The following is a 17,464-nucleotide window of genomic DNA, read 5'->3' as shown; positions in this document are numbered from 1 at the left end:
CAATAGCCTCTGAATTCCCAACCACCCTAGCCTAAACAATAGAGTAACAAATGGAAAAACCAACAAAACTACTAGCAGAACCAGTAGAGCCAATGGAAACCACCCCAAAGGAATTGGCAGTTTACAAACCAATGGAAGGGATCTCAACAATGGCCTAACCCAAATACTAGTACTCCACAATTACCACCTCTAGTTCAACAACCTACTCTAATTCCACGACCTATAAATCCTAGACCTCAAAAGTAGACATAGTTACCTATACAACCTCAGCCAAACCCAAATAGCCAATAGCCACAATAGCCTATGTATAGTGTTGATGCTCAACAGTATCCTTCTTATGCTTTGGGTGTTCTAGATATACATCTAAGATCTAGTACAACTTTACTAGCACCAAAACCACCTCTTATAACTAAAATACTAGACCCTCCTATAGACTCAAAACCCTCAGTTTCTAAAATAGTTGACTCAACCAGTAGTGGAACCTCCTTTTCCAGAAAAGTTGATACAAAAGAAACTTGAACAAATAGAGGAACAACCTTTTAATATTGTTGATCAACTGAAAAATATACATGTCCAAATACCCCTATTTCAAGCCATTAAGGATGTTCTAGTTTATGGAAAAGCTATTAGAGAAGCCTCCTTGAAGAAGCCTGGAAGGAAGAAAAAGGAACCCACCACAATCCATGTTGTGGGACAATTGACTGACATCATGTTGGGGAAATTGATCACACCAAAATATTCTGATCCAGGAAGTCCAGTAGTGAATGTCAGTATAAATGGTCAGTTTGTTAAAAATGCTTTAATAGATCTTGGAGCTTCTATAAATTTCATGACTAAGGATACTATGAAGAAGTTGAAAATAGAAGGACTAAGGGCTACACCAACAATTATGCAATTTGCAGATAGTTCTACTGTCACCCCTAATAGGATAATCGAAAACAGAGTTGTAACCTTAAATTCTCTAGAATATCCTACAAACTTCATGCTTTTATCCCCCAAAGATAATCTATTTGGTTACCCTATCATCCTAGGTAGACTATGGTTAGCCACAACTAATGCAAATATAAGTTGCAGATCAGGGAATATGACCATATCAAATGGCCAAGCAACAAAGAAATTTGATTTATATCCTCTAGCCCAACCATTACCAGATTTGAGCACATCTATTCGGCCAAATTTAGGGGATGAAGAAGAAGAGTTAAACTCTATAGTACAGTTCATGATGTTACATAGACAGTCTTTTCTAAAACTCCAAGAGGAAGGTTTAGTACTTCAAAGTATCCTCACTAATAGTTGTGTGGTAGAAAAGATGTATCTGAAAGTTTTGTGTTGGAATTAATCACATATGAAGAATTTGATAAGAATTACAATTTTCTCAAAGAACTTGAAATTCTTTATCCACTTTTACCATGTGAATTAGAAGCAAGTCCAATCTCTGAAGCTGCTATGATAGAATCCACCACTACTGTTGAATTGACTAAAGGTCATAATCTCCATGTTAATCCCAAATTAACACCCACACAGATCGAACAGTTAAAAGAATTACTTCAAAGGCATGAAAAGGCCTTTGCATGGGACTATAGTGATATGAAAGGGTTAAGTCCTACACTGTGCACACATGAGATATACATCAATGAAGGTTGTCTACCACTCTGTTGACCCTAGAGAAGGATAAATACAAGCCTTAGGAAAATAGTTAAAACTAAATTGCAAAAATTGCTTGATGTTGGTTTTATTTATCCTATATCTAGTAGTAGATGGGTGTCACCTCTAATCATAGTACCTAAAAAAGGAGGAAAATGGAGAATTTGTGTAGATTATAGAGAATTGAACATGGTCACAAAAAAAGATCACTTTCCTTTACCATTCATAGACCAATTTCTAGACACTCTAGCTGGAAAGAAGTATTTCTCTTTTCTAAATGGGTATAGTGGTTATAACCAAATCAGTATTGCTCCTGAAGATCAAGAAAAATTGAGTAATGCTCCTGCAACATTCCAATGAGCAGTTATTAGCATCTTTACTAATATATCACATTATTGTATGGAAATATACATGGATGACTTCACAACATTTGGAGTCATTTTTGAGGAAGCAATGGTGAATCTTGAAAAGGTTTTGGTAAGGTGTCAAGAACATAATTTGGCACTTAATAGTGAAAAGTGTTTCATACTCATGCATGAAGGCATGGTACTTGGTCATTTCATATCAGCTATAGGAATACAAGTGGATTTAGCTAAGATAGAGGTAATTCAAACATTGCCCATACCTACAAAGTCAAAAGATGTGATGTCCTTTCCAGGCCATGCTAGATATTACAGACATTTCATAAAAGATTTCAAAAAAATAGCTAGTTCCTTGTATAAGTTACTCACAAAAGAAGCTAATTTTAGTTGGACATCCAAATGTGATGAAACCTTCCTGCAGCTTAAGAAACTTCTGACTACAACCCCAGTTTTACAAGGCCCTAATTGGAATTTACCTTTTCACATATATACAGATGCCTCTGATTATGCCATAGGTGTAGTCCTAGCACAACAATCCTAAAATCTTGAAAATACAATCTATTATATAAGCAAGAGCCTTCATGGACCAGAATTAAACTACATAGTGACAAAAAGAATTGCTAGCAATAGTTTATGCCCTGAACAAATTTTGGCATTACATAACTGGCTAGTCCATATTTGTTCATATTGATCATGCACCAATTAAATATCTCATGAATAAACCTGTTATAATAGGAAGATTAGCAAGATGGTTACTGTTGTTGCAAGAATTTGATATAACTATTCTTGATAAGCCTGGACAAGCTAATGTTGTAGCTGATTATTTATCAAGAATACATCATGATGATACCGAAACTACTTTAGTAGATGATGCATTTCTAGTTGAGCATTTATTTCATATTGTTGTTCAAACTCCATGGTATGTAGACACAACTAAACATATTGCAGCCAATAAAATATTGAAACATTTTTCTTACAAGGAAAAGAAGCTGCCTATAGAGAAAACTTTATGTTTCTCCTGGATAGATAATCTCTTGTTTTACATTGGACCTAATCAAGTTATGAGAAGATGTGTGAGAGAAGATGAGCCATATGATATTCTACATGCATGTCATAATGAACCATGTAGAAGACACTTTTCAACAAAAAGAACAGCCTTGAAAATCTTGACAACTAGTTATTATTGGCCTACACTTCACAAAGATGTAGCCAACTATACAAGGAAGTGTGACAAGTGTCAAAGGATGGAACAACCAACAAGAATAGATGAAATACCTCTTAATCCTCATATGGCATTACCACCATTTGAAAAATGGGGCATGGACTTCATTGATCCAATTAATCCTCCATCTAATGGGAAATCTTATATTCTTGTATGCATTGATTACCTAAAAAAATGGGTTGAAGTAAAGGCCATGAAGCATGCTCGTGATGAATAAATTGCTGAATTTCTATATGAAGAAATTTTTACTCACTATGGTGTACTCAAAGAGCTATTCACTAACCAAGGTGCACAATTTACCTCTAATCTAATCTCAAAGTTGATAAAATAGTATAACACCAGGCATCAAAAATCTAGTCCTTATCATCCTCAAGCCAATGGACAAGTAGAGTTCACAAATAATGAACTGGAGAACATCCTAACAAAAATAGTTCATCTACATCATAGGGATTGGACCAGCAAATTACAAGAAGTTGTTTGGGCTTATAGAACAACCTAGAAGACTACTACAGGATTTACACCATTTGAGCTCCTGTATGGAAAATTAGCAATGCTTCCAGTTGAATTTGAACATAAAACTCTAAAGACAACATTAGCATTGGATATTGAGCTTCCTGTAGCACAAAGAGAACATCTTCTGCATCTCAACTCTTTGGATGAAATGTGCAAACTTTCTTTGGAACACACTGAACTGATACAAAAACAAAGGAAACAATGGCATAACTCTCATATTATCAGTAAACAATTTCAAGTTGGTGACTGGGCACTATTATATGATTCCAAATTTAAAGATATGCTTAGAAAACTACAAACAAGATGGCTCAGACCATATGAAATTAGTCATGTCTTTGATAATGGAGCCATTCAACTAACTACCATTGATCCAATACCTTTCAAATTATTAGTCAATGGTCATAGACTAAAATTATATAAATGGCCCTAAACTAAAGAGGACTTCCTACAGTAGTTTCAGTGATTGGGTTCAAATACAACTAATGTAACTCTTCCTGCAGTCAAAGGTGTCAACTTTCCAATTGCCACTCTTCAACATTAATTCCTTTGTGCATTATCATAATAAATACTTTATGTTCACATAAAGTTCACTTTTCATTCACTTTCTCCTTCCATCTCATCTCTTTACCTTCCACCCATCCACCTCATCTCATTTCTTTACCTTCCATCCACCCACTTTCCACGTCATCAATTTCTCATGTTTTCAATAAATTCTGTGAGATGATGATGGATGCTACTACTAATATCACTTCCACCACCTTTTTTTTGGTATGTGTGATAATCAAAGTGACAGGTATAACATTTTCAAATTATTATTCACTTATAGTTTGCAGATTTTGTTAATTATATTTAATATTGCATAATTTATATGATGGTGTTATGCTAGTCCCTTACCCATACTAGGTCTAACAAGTGTGGACACTTGTCCATATTTAGCAGGAGACCGAGAAGGTCACTAATATCTAGTGGTATTATATTTATTTGTAAATATTTTTCCAAATCTTTACATTCCCTTCATTAATGAAATTTAATTGCCACAAGTACACAAGTGAGGTGTCGTATCCCTTATTTTTGAATGATTTTTTGTGTCAAGCTGTGATGTGACTTGTGTTTAAATTTTATGTGATCTCACACATATTCATGATTTACCTTCATTAAAATCCATATTATTGTGCACAACAATTTGTTATGACATTAATTAGCTGTTAAAACAAAGAAATATGAGTTGAGTCTATAAAACAACAAAGTAGCTTGAATTCAAAAGGGGAAAATACAACAAGTAGAGAAAGTGTTAAGAAAAATGGGTGGACAGTTTCAAAGGAGAGAACCAGTAGAACATATTATGTTTCTCTCAGACGTAGAAGCTGTAAGAAGTTTTAATGCATGCAGATGGCTAGGGTATTTCTTGAGTTTGACTACATATGATGAAGAGGCAGTTGTAGAATTTACAAGGACATTTGATGAGAGTGAAGCTTCCATTTGGGGTTTAACAGTGATTGCAACAAAAGAATGCATTGCTGAAGTAACTGGGTTTCCTACAATTGGAGAACATTACCCCAGCACACATGATGCAAGGTTAGCAAGAGCTCAAATTACTAGACCTCTTGATCCTCAAATGGACATTACAAAGCAAGGTTGCAAGAGACTGTAACTATTGCTACCATACAATGAATTAGCCATGCATATTATCAAGTATTTTACATGATAAGGAAGATTCTCATACTTGCATGCACATCATTTCAAATTACTTAGTTGTGTAAGGCGTAATCTTACAATAAACATTCCAAATTTCTTGTATAATATGCTCTGTATTAGTGCAAAAGAAGCTTAGAAAGGAAAAGATAATTTCATTACTCATCATGCCTTAATCAAATTACTAATAGAGAGGTCACTTAGGGATGTGTCCCCCATGACATGGGATGAATTTGTGCAAGCCAAAACTCTACAACCCCAAGCTTCCCTAGTGAATAGCCTAGTGTGGAAAATGTCCCCACCAATGAGCCTACTGAACAAAATACCCAAGAGGTTGAAACCAAAAATACCCAAGAAAATGTGCAAGAAACTATTCCTATTCAAGAGACCGTGCATTCACCTGTACAAGAGATCCTAAAATCTACTTCTAGCATAGCCAAGAGGAAAGGAAAATTGTTAGGAGAAATCTCTGTTCCGGAAAAGGAAGAGCTAAGCCCTACAATTGTGAGACAAAAGAGAACAAAGAAAAGTCCTACAACAACCACTCCTATAGTAGGGACACCCAAAGGGAAAAGTACGCAAAAGGCTATGATGTAAGAAGAAACTCCCATAAGGAGAAGCCCTAGGATGAGAGGGCAAGTTTCTAAGGATTCTACGTTGTCCAAAACATCTACTAAGGAATCCCCTATGCAAATTTTCTCTGATCACTCTCCTCCCCATCCTAAGATTATAGGAATTCCCAAAAATCCTACTAATGAATGTAGGGATGAAATCAAAGAAAATCTAGATGATACCCCAACAGACCAACTAGGTACTTCTAGCTATAGGAATGAAACTGTTCTTGAATATGTTGATCCAAACACTGCCCTTGTTGCCCATAAATCAACATGGATTACTAGTTTTGTAGAACATTTATGGAAGGAGAAGAGAAAGAGGAAAAGAAATCATGAAGAAGATAGTAGTTCTATCACATTGTAGAAACTCCTTTTTCAATTGTATGGATAGCATCTATTTGTTGAGGCCTTGTGGAAAGAAGAGAAGAAAAAGATGAATAAAATCATAGCATCTCAAGGTAAAAAAATTGCAAATTTAAAAGAACAATTAGCAAGTCAAAAGTAACGAATGAATCATCCCTCAAGTTAGCTAATCAAACCCTTTCTTAGAGACCACTACCAAGAGTTTATGCTCTTTGTTTGAAAGAACAATTTCTTTTGTTTCAATTAATATTAACTCTTAAGGATATTAATGTAGAGTTCAACTCAGCACAAGAATTTTATGGACTATATCAGACTCTACCACCCTAGCAACAGAATTTACTTTGTGAATTATATGTTCATAATTTTGCTATCCCTTCAGAAACTCAATGGAATCCCTTGCTCTACATAGGGGAAATACATTTAAGAGCCCTCATGTCTTGGATGTCCAATGAAGCAAACTATGACAAGAAGCTAAATAATTACAGGGATGAGGAGAGGTCAAAACCCTTGCATTTAAGAGAAGAGAGTAGCAAGCCAGTTCAAGTTCTCAAGGATTGGTTTGCATTAACTTATGGAAAGAAGAATACAGAAGTAAGGGATGGGATCTTTGATGCCAGAGCTAAGGTTTATGTTGATTATGAAAATTTTCCCTATTTTTCTCTCTAGAAAGCTATGATTGGTGCCAAAGTAGATGGGCCAGATTGCCTGAATCTCTTAAAAAGTTAGAACCACATAGTCCCATCAGCTTGGAAGAAGCACTTCAGAGTGTTCCAAAATATTTAGAGTTAGGTAAGTAGGCCAAACCAAAGTTTTGGTGTCCCCTATCCATGTAGCCTCTAATGCTCCTATGGCCTTTATATAACATTAATGTCAATAGACTCTACAAGCTGCAAGAAGATCACAGAAGGGAAGTGTGGGAGAGAACTAGAGGACTTTACTACACATTCAAGAGAAACAAGAAAGGAAGGAAAAAGATTGGAGAGTTCAGGTCATTAACAAGGAAGCACAATGCTTGAGGACAAGCATTAGTTTAGTAAGGGGCAGATGATGAGACCAAATATTGCCTTTATTTCATGATAGTTTTAAGACACTCTTTTGATACTCTATTTTATTTCTTTCAAGACATTTTTGGATTTATGTTTACCTAACCTATGATAAACCTATGGGTAGAAACTATGCCATCTTTTACTAGTATTATATATATTATGCACTATTTCATATAGTTATCAAAATTTGTATTCTTATATTTGAATTTAATTCAATAAATGTTTATTTGCAAATATGTCTCTATATTGTAACTAACCTATTAATGAAGACCAAAAGATGATTGGAAGAATTCAAAAGATGAGCGCCAACATCATTTAAGGAGAAGAGAACACTAAAGAGAAGCCACAATGGAGGAAAGTTGTAATAGTTCCAGAAGACATGACAGTGAGTAAGGAGGAGCTATGAAGACTTATTGTATTATCTGCATTTATTCCATGGCGAGTGAATGTTTAGACTTTATTATTCCCATCTTAAACTATTATTTCTTCTTCCTGCCTTGAGTTGTTATTTTCCTTCTTTCTCTCCTATAGATTTAAAGCTAGGATATTTACTTTTCTACTATGGAATAAGTGTTGATCTCCTATATGTAGGAATCAACCCAACTATACTAGTTTAGCTAGTTAGAAGAAAGAGTTTATGAGAAAAAACTATTAACTTTTATAGTTGTGATTTTACAGTTTTGTATTATGTAATGAATTTCCAAAATATAATGAAATAGTTTTTGGCTTCTATCTTGTGTTAAAAGTTTAGTGAATCCTACCAAGGAGGCCCACTTGGAAGGTGGATTATATTAGGATAGAATAAATTTGTTTCCAATCATTCTTAGTATTGTAAATAGAAGTTGTAAGTTCCTTTCTATAGCATCGCACTTCATGAATGTTCTTGCAGCATATGTGAGAATAGTTATAGTGGATGAACCAAGTTGGAATATTTGTTAGCTTTTCATTGTATTTCCAATATTTATAGAATTAAGTGTGTTAGTTTCTTGTAGCAATAGTGTAAGTTCTTTTTCTTGCATTTTACTTTCTTATAGCATAAGCTTAGTGACTCATTAAGAGACCTAGTGCACATACTGTGCCGACCATTTCAAGTATATGTCCCAGGGTTGACAAGATTAAATGCACCTCACAGTGAGAAAAATAGTCCTTAGTTTGAATATATTATTCCTAAGAATGGCCTAGAGCATGACTATGATAAACCTATTGTGAGGCACATCATTGTCTATATTGGCTTTGCCTAATTTCAATAAGGTATTTCAAGTTGAATGTGATCTAAGTGATACTACAATGGGAGTTGTATTGAGTGAAGAAGATAAGCTTATTGATTTTTTTAGTGAGAAGTTGAATAATGCTAAAAGGAAATATTTTGTGTATGATCAATAGTTTAATGCTATTGTTCAAGCATTGAAGAAGTGGAGATATTATTTGATTCCTAAGGAGTTTGTGTTGTATATTGATCATAAAGCTTTACAATATTTGGGAAGTCAATATGAATTGAATCAGAGACATATGACATGGGTTGAGTATTTGTAGAGTTTTAGATTTGTGAAGCATAAGTGTAATGCCCTGCCAAGGGATTCAAAAAATTTTACTAAGTTTGCCAAACAAATTTTTTTTTAAACATGAAAGATAAAACCATTCATAACATTTGCGGAAGCAATAGCAACAATTCAAATAAAAATAAACATAACATATATACATAACAGGCTACATTCTTTAAAGATCCCTTAAAGTTGTATCACATCTAAATTAACTATTCATCTAACATCCCATCCTTATGAAATAACAATGATACATCCAATGTACTTAAATAATATACAAGTGTCTTTTTGTAATTATATTTTAGTTTAGCTCAATCATCCATTGTACATATCACAGGGTATGAAAAGCTTAAAAGAATAAACATCTAAGTAAATAAAGTACATCATCATCATCTAATATTAATCTATGATGCAATAACATAAATGAAACCATATATCATACATGATACATCATCACAAAAGATATAAACATCCATCATAAAAGATAACCATATATCACAAACATAAATAACTAAGTGCACGGTTCCTCCCAACCATAAATAGCATCATTAGACCATCGTGGATCCTAGGCATCCCTCCATGCGTAACATTCCAAAGCATCGAAGAGATCATCAGTATTAACATAGTAGGAATGTCACTCCTAAAACATCCTACTAACATGCAAAATATAGCATAATAAATCATCAACTAACATATGCAAAGTAAAGAAAATCATCAATATAAGAAACATACCAGTAAATACATCCATCATAAGATATATTATCTATCATAATGCTCCAAAAACATAATGAAGAATAAATACCAACCAAGGATACTCCAGCCACGGTGTCTCGGATGGACCTCAAATGATAAGAGTGAAAATACACTACCACCCGACCGCGTGGAACCTAAGTGGTCCACTCCCACCGTGCTGAGGAGATAATCTCAAGTCCCAAATAGGATATCAATACACATAGCACAAAAAGTTTAGGAATCCTAAAAGTATACTAACTCAAAGGTTCCAACACACACAAAATCGACATCTAATTCTTAGAGGCACACAATGACATGTAGGAAACCTACTATGCAAGTGGGAAAGTGTCATCGCAATTATCACATACAAGTTAACCTGGCAGTTACCTAAAATCCACGGGTCCATACTGATCTCATGCGGCTACTAGTATCCTCTCATACTGATGAAGCATACTATGGAATGCAAGATCGCAACCATGCGTTCTCACTACTCCCATCTTAGCCTGTACAAGCACTCAAAGCATGGGCGAGAACATCAAAACAATTACCTTTTTAGGTTCATTTAATCTCTATTTAGTGTGTAAATGTTATCACTTATTAACCAAACTTACAATAAGTTACCCTAGCAGCCACTTAGGGCCCCGGCCCCCATTGCAAGCCACTTCCTGACACTACAAGTAGATTACCTACCCTAAGCTCATGAAATCATAAATTTCAAAATCACAAAAGATAATCCATAATAAAATCATCAAATATGCATAAAAGCATCAAATATCCATAATAAAAATCATCAAACCTCCAAGATAAGAATCATCAAATCTCCATGAGCATCCGAAAAGCATCCATAGAAAATCATGACCACAATAGTTCTCTATTGGTAACTGAAGGCATCATTGATAATCATAAGTATCCATTGATTCTCAATAAATAAAATATATCTCAAAATAGATCACAATATCCATTGGTTCTCAACAAGCAATCAAGAATATCTCAAAATCATACTGATCGAAGACTCCAAAATGGTTGAGTCAAAACATGACATCATCAAAAAATAAATCAACTTTTCAGTCCCATCATGGTGACTAGATAGTAATCCAAGGATAACTGATCGATAACTCAAAAATGACTAGCTCAAGTGTCTCATTCACACACATCTCAGCTTCACACATGAAGACTGATGAACAATAAAAATCAGTAAATACAAATATTTCATAGAGCATACGATCACATTACCATGGTTGGGCTTATAAAGATTGAGACCAAATAAAATCAACATGCCATCACATCTCATAACCCCCAAGCCTCTGGTAACAACCTAGGACTGGTCATCACTAGACAACCCAAAACCCAAAATAAGAAGCATAAAGAATACACGATGCAAACACATGTTTTGGTTTACTAAATTCACATAGTTGAATAATGTGTAGGGGTTTTTAGTTTTCTGTTTGCAAGTATGCTTCAAGTGTTTTAAATTTCACCATTTGACCTACAAGTCAACCCAATTGTTTCCCGATAGCATTACCCTAAGAATAACTTAAGGATAAATATTTACTCATTAAATTGATCATCACTGAATTTTAATTAAATTGCTTTCTTTATTTAACTAAGATCCATATTCTAATTGATTAACTCTCTTTCATAAATCAAGCATCATTATTCATTTATAAAAGAACCAATTATCAAACTAAGAAAAATTATAACTTTATTAAAATGATCAATTAAATCAAACAATTAACATAGGTACACCATCCATGACCTATTAACATCTAATAGTTTCCAATTCAATAATACTAAGTCTCACCATTAAAACATCTAAGGTCGTTATTCAAGTCATGAGAGTACGACTTATCAACTTCGATGTAAATACTTCACAACTTTGCTAGAGGAATCGATATTAACATATCAATTAAAACACTATTACATAACTTGATTATTAATTAAATCTAATTAACTCTAATTAATTTAATTAATAATTACATATCCAAGGCAACATTCCAATTAATATCAGTTGACTAATAACTAACTATAATTTTGTAAGTTAAAAGTCATCTATAATTTAGTACACAAATATTCATATTCATAGTTCAATAATAATAACTTGTTAATATTTAATAACAAGCTTATATTGGAAATCTTATTAATAAATCTATAATGACCACATTCGTCATTCTTTTAATGAAAACTAATTTTTCTTTGACAAACCCGTATTATTGATAATCATTTAGTTAAACTTCATTTGATTCAACTAATTATCAATCAACTATATTCCATTTCATTAACATTAGGATTAGTAATAGTTTAATAACTAATAACAAGTTAAAATAAATCTACGATAACAGATTTCTTTATTATTTTTGCTAATAATGATGTCACTAGTAAATTAAATATAACTTCTTTAAGAATCGTTCTCCAGATGAGATTTACCAATAATCAATAAGTAATCATTTGTCCAAAATAATCTTTGATGATTCTAAGTATAATGATCACCAACTTCATTAATCACAATTTCATTCATGATAACATGAATTCATTTTCATTGTATTTTTTTCCCCTTAATTTGATCTCAACTAAATTCTTAATACTATACTTCAATTATTAACTAATCTCAATTAGATTGAACTTGATTGAATCAATTAATAATTATATAAACTTATATATACTATCTTTCATTAATAATTTGTTAAACTTAACAATTATTAATAAATAATAACTCACTAATAATTTCAATATTCAATTATAATGATTGATATTCGAACCAATCAATGAATAACAACTAAATCATTAGTATCTCTTTTCTTTTAATTTTCTCTCATCCATTTACTTAGATTGACTAGTAATTAATTACACTTCTTCTACTATTAATTAATCTTAATTAAATTTGATTTAATTAGATTAGATAATAAATCATATAAAACTAATACATATTAATAAGATTCTAATAAGGGAAGATTTCAATACTATCTTTAATTCATTCCATGCTTTGATATATTATTTTTGTGAAGTTTAAGCATAAAGAACTCTTGTTTATGAGAAATGGAGAAATATCTGTCTTTGAATAAAATAGTCTCAGTACGACGGCCATATCTCCCTAATGAACCGTTGGATCAGGCTAAAATTTAAATATGTTGGAGAGGGCCAGGTTGAGCCAATTCTGACCGGAGTGATCGAATAAATTCGATTCCGATAAAAAGTTATGAATGACTGAGTTCTAGTTTATCCAAGAGGCAGCGACAGGACAATCTGTGATGAATTAAGAATTTTCTCTTAAAATGTAATTGTTCTCTAAATTTATCCATTCATCCATCTGATAGGTTTGTCCATACGCGTCTGAAAATATAATTTCATAGAAAGATTACATCTAATCATACGAATTTTCAACTTAGAATTTCTATTTTAATTTCAAATCTTGTCTATCTAATTTCACAATATAAATTCGAACCCAAACTCGATTAAGATCTAATTATTTTTCCTTAATTGGATTTAAGATTTTTCTATTGTTTTCTTCTCATCCAAATAAAATATCTAGATTCTAATTTCAAATACAGAGAGTATTCAGACACATAAAATAGATATGATGAAGACAGGAAGAGAAAGAGTGCAAAGAAAATATGTGAATATCACGAGTGCACCTGGACATTGATACTAATTTGCCATGCCTCAAAAGTCCATAGAAAATATCTTCCTTCTCCATCATTCGCAATTCTTTCAAGAATCCAAGCCAATCGAATCTTCCAAGTGATTAGAAGAGCTAGAAGGAGTATAGAAGCAAGTAAAAAATATATGAGCATATGAATTTTCTCCCATGCATGTAAGCTTTGAAGCTTCTATTTTTTTTAGCTTGTAGCTCGAGGCTTCCATTAAGCTTGTAGCTTCCATTAAGCTTTTCATTTAAGCTTCTATAAATGTCTGAATATCAAGAGCTCTCAAGAAACCTTTGGAATGCTTCTTGGAACCGTTGAAAGGTGTCACCAACTAAGCATAGGTCTTTATCAATTCTTTTTGATGAGGCATAGAATTGTAGACACCTTGTGCTTAATTGATTCACTAACCCCCATGTTGTTGACACATGTTAATTCCCATGCAAGCTTATAACTCCAATTTACTTTTTAAATAATCTCTATTTAAATTTAATAACTTTCATTTTATAACTTTTATTATTATTATTTTATTTATTACTTTATTATTATTTTATAATTATTATTAATTTTAATTTTTAGTTTTCTTTTATTTAATTCAATTTTCTCAATAATTCACATTTAATTAATTACAATCAAAATATCAAAGATCATGATATTTTATTAATTTTTTCAAATAAATAATTTATTAATTAAATATATTTATTAAGACTTAATTAATGAAAAATTCACCATAAACCTGCAAGATAAAATATGAAAATCCATCATAGAACAAATCATACAAAATAAATCTAAAGGGTTAAAAATCACGAAATATGTCATTCGACACATTCGGTGGGTATTCAACTCAGATACTTGTCCTAATTTTCCAATTAGGACAAATGGTTCAAAGAGTTGGGATTTGGACTTGAGAATTTATCTCCCTTCTTATCATTGAGATAATGTGATAAGGTACGCTCATTCTAACAATTCAGAAAAGTCGATACACGATACCTGCAACCTGCATAAAAATCATGCATGTACAAACACAATATATACTAAACTAAATAGACAATGGTAGGAAGTGGTGCATCGTGTAGATCTCGACTAGCAAGTGACTACAACTCCCTTCCTTAACCACATCAGACACGCCATACAAAAGCAAACACGCAAAGTAAACACACACACCATACACATGCAAGTATGGGGTAAGTATCCATAAGAAAACACATATGATAATAAATCATCTTACTAATCATCATTAATAATTGAAAACAATGTAATAATCATAATCAATAATTGTGAACACTAAAAATAATCATCATACATACATGAAATGTAGAGTCTAAGTAATCTCATCACATAATAAACTGAATCTATAGCACAATATCTGATAATCTCAAAAGAATATTACTAACCAACAACATAAAACTAGTTCTAAAAGAGTTCAGCAACGATAACAAAATGTGAACCAGGGGTAGGCACTACATCCACCCCCCCTGGGATTAGGCTTACTCCTGGAAGCCTACAGGAATGAAAAACTAAGATACTCACTATGTGGGTCCCACTGAACCCTTTCTCTCTGTAGGGAAACATGTTTCCATTGAGGATATTACAACACCCTTAGAGAAATATGATTCTGGTTTAATGGTAAACCGAAAACCATATCGATCCAACATTCATTCTTTTAACAACTACTAAAATAGATTCCATAATACATTCTAAACAAGAGCAACTTAATAATTGCAAAGATAATCAGAGGTTTACTAGCTTACAACATAGATAAAAGATACATGTTTTGCAGTTAGAATGAGTTTCAATTTTTAGTTTTGCCTTCATTTAGATTTTCAGTAAAATTTTTAGTTTTGGAAGCTAAGTGTTGAAATATAAAAAAAAATATGCAAGAAACAGTTTTAAGTTCTGTTTCAGTTCACCTAGTTTCAAGTTTTCAATTTGAAAAAGATACACATGATAGTTTTAAGTTTTTGTTTTATTCAACTAGTTAATAACTAGTAGCATTCCAATATACCTATAGCTCCCAATATTGAAACTCGAGCTCTAATACCAAATGTAATGCCCCGCCAAAAGATCCAAATAATTTTACTAAGTTTGCCAAACAATTTTTTTTTTTAAACATGAAAGATAAAACCATTCATAACATTTGCAGAAGCAATAGCAACAATTCAAATGAAAATAAACATAACATATATACATAATAGGCTACATTCTTTCAAGATCCCTTAACGTTGTATCATATCTAAATTAACTATTCATCTAACATCTTATCCTTATGAAATAACAATGATACATCCAATATACTTAAACAATATAAAAGTGTCATTTTGTAATTATATTTTAGTTTAGCTCAATCATCCATTGTACATATCATAGGGTATTAAAAGCTTAAAAGAATAAACATCCAAGTAAATAAATTACATCATCATCATCTAATATTAATCCATGATGCAATAACATAAATAAAACCACATATCATACATGATACATCATCACAAAAGATATAAACATCCATCACAAAAGATAATCATATATCACAAACATAAATAATTAAGTGCACGGTTCCTCCCAACCGTAAATAACATCATTAGACCATCGTGGATCTTAGCCATCCCTCCATGCGTAACATTTCAAAGCACCGAAGAGATCATCGGTATTAACATAGTAGGAATGTCACTCCTAAAACATCCTACTAACATGCAAAGTATAGCATAATAAATCATCAACTAACATATGCAAAGTAAAGCAAATCATCAATATAAGAAACATACCAGTAAATACATCCATCATAAGGTATATTATCTATCATAATGCTCCAAGAACATAATGAAGAATAAATACCAACCAAGGATACTCCAGCCACAGTGTCTCGGACAGATCTCAAATGATAAGAGTGAAAATACACTACCACCCAACCGCGTGGAACATAAGTGGTCTACTCCCACCGTGCTGAGGAGATAATCTCAAGTCCCAAATAGGATATCAATAAACATAGCACAAAAAGTTCAGGAATCCTAAAAGTATACTAACTCAAAGGTTCCAACACACACAAAATTGACATCTAATTCCTAGAGGCACACAATGACATGTAGGAAACCTACTATGCAAGCGAGAAAGTGTTATCGCAATTATTACGTACAAATTACCCTGGCAGTTAGCTAAACTCCACAGGTCCATACTGATCTCATGCAACCACTAATATCCTCTCATACTAACGAGGCATACTACAGAATGCACGATCGCAACTATGCATTTTCACTACTCTCATCCTAGCTTGTACAAGCACTCAAGGCATGGGCGAGAACATCAAAACAATTATCTTTTTAGGTTCATTTAATCCCCATTTAGTGTGTAAATGTTATCACTTATTAACCAAACTTACAATGAGTTACCTTGGCAGCCACTTAAGGCCCCGACTCCTATTGCAAGCCACTTTTTGACACTACAAGTAGATTACCTACCCTAAGCTCATGGAATCATAAATTTCAAAATCACAAAAGATAATCCATAATAAAATCATCAAATATGCATAAAAGCATCAAATATCCATAATAAAAATCATCAAACCTCCAAGATAAGAATCATCAAATCTTCATAAGCATCCGAAAAGCATCCATAAAAAATTATGACCACAATAGTTTTCTATTGGCAACTGAAAGCATCACTGATCATCATAAATATCCATTAGTTCTCAATAACCAAAATATATCTCAAAATAGATCACAATATCCATTGGTTCTCAACAAGCAACAAAGAATATCTCAAAATCATACTGATCGAAGACTCCAAAATGGTTGAGTCAAAACATGTCACAACATGACATCATCAAGAAATAAATTAACATTTCAGTCCCATCATGGTGACTAGATAGTAATCCAAGGATAACTGATCGATGACTCAAAAATGATTAGCTCAAGTGTCTCATTCACATACATCTCAGCTTCACACATGAAGACTGATGAACAATAACAATCAATAAATACAAACATTTCATAAAGCATACGATCACATTACCATGGTTGAGCTTATAAAAATCGAGACCAAATAAAATTAACATACCATCACATCTCATATCCCTCAAGCCTCTAGTAACAACCTAGAACTGG

Source organism: Cupressus sempervirens, chromosome 3 (assembly GCF_028749045.1).
Source record: "Cupressus sempervirens isolate cs-2001-9-10 chromosome 3, ASM2874904v1, whole genome shotgun sequence".
Classification (NCBI taxonomy): domain Eukaryota; kingdom Viridiplantae; phylum Streptophyta; class Pinopsida; order Cupressales; family Cupressaceae; genus Cupressus; species Cupressus sempervirens.
Note: the sequence above shows the minus strand (reverse complement) of the source record.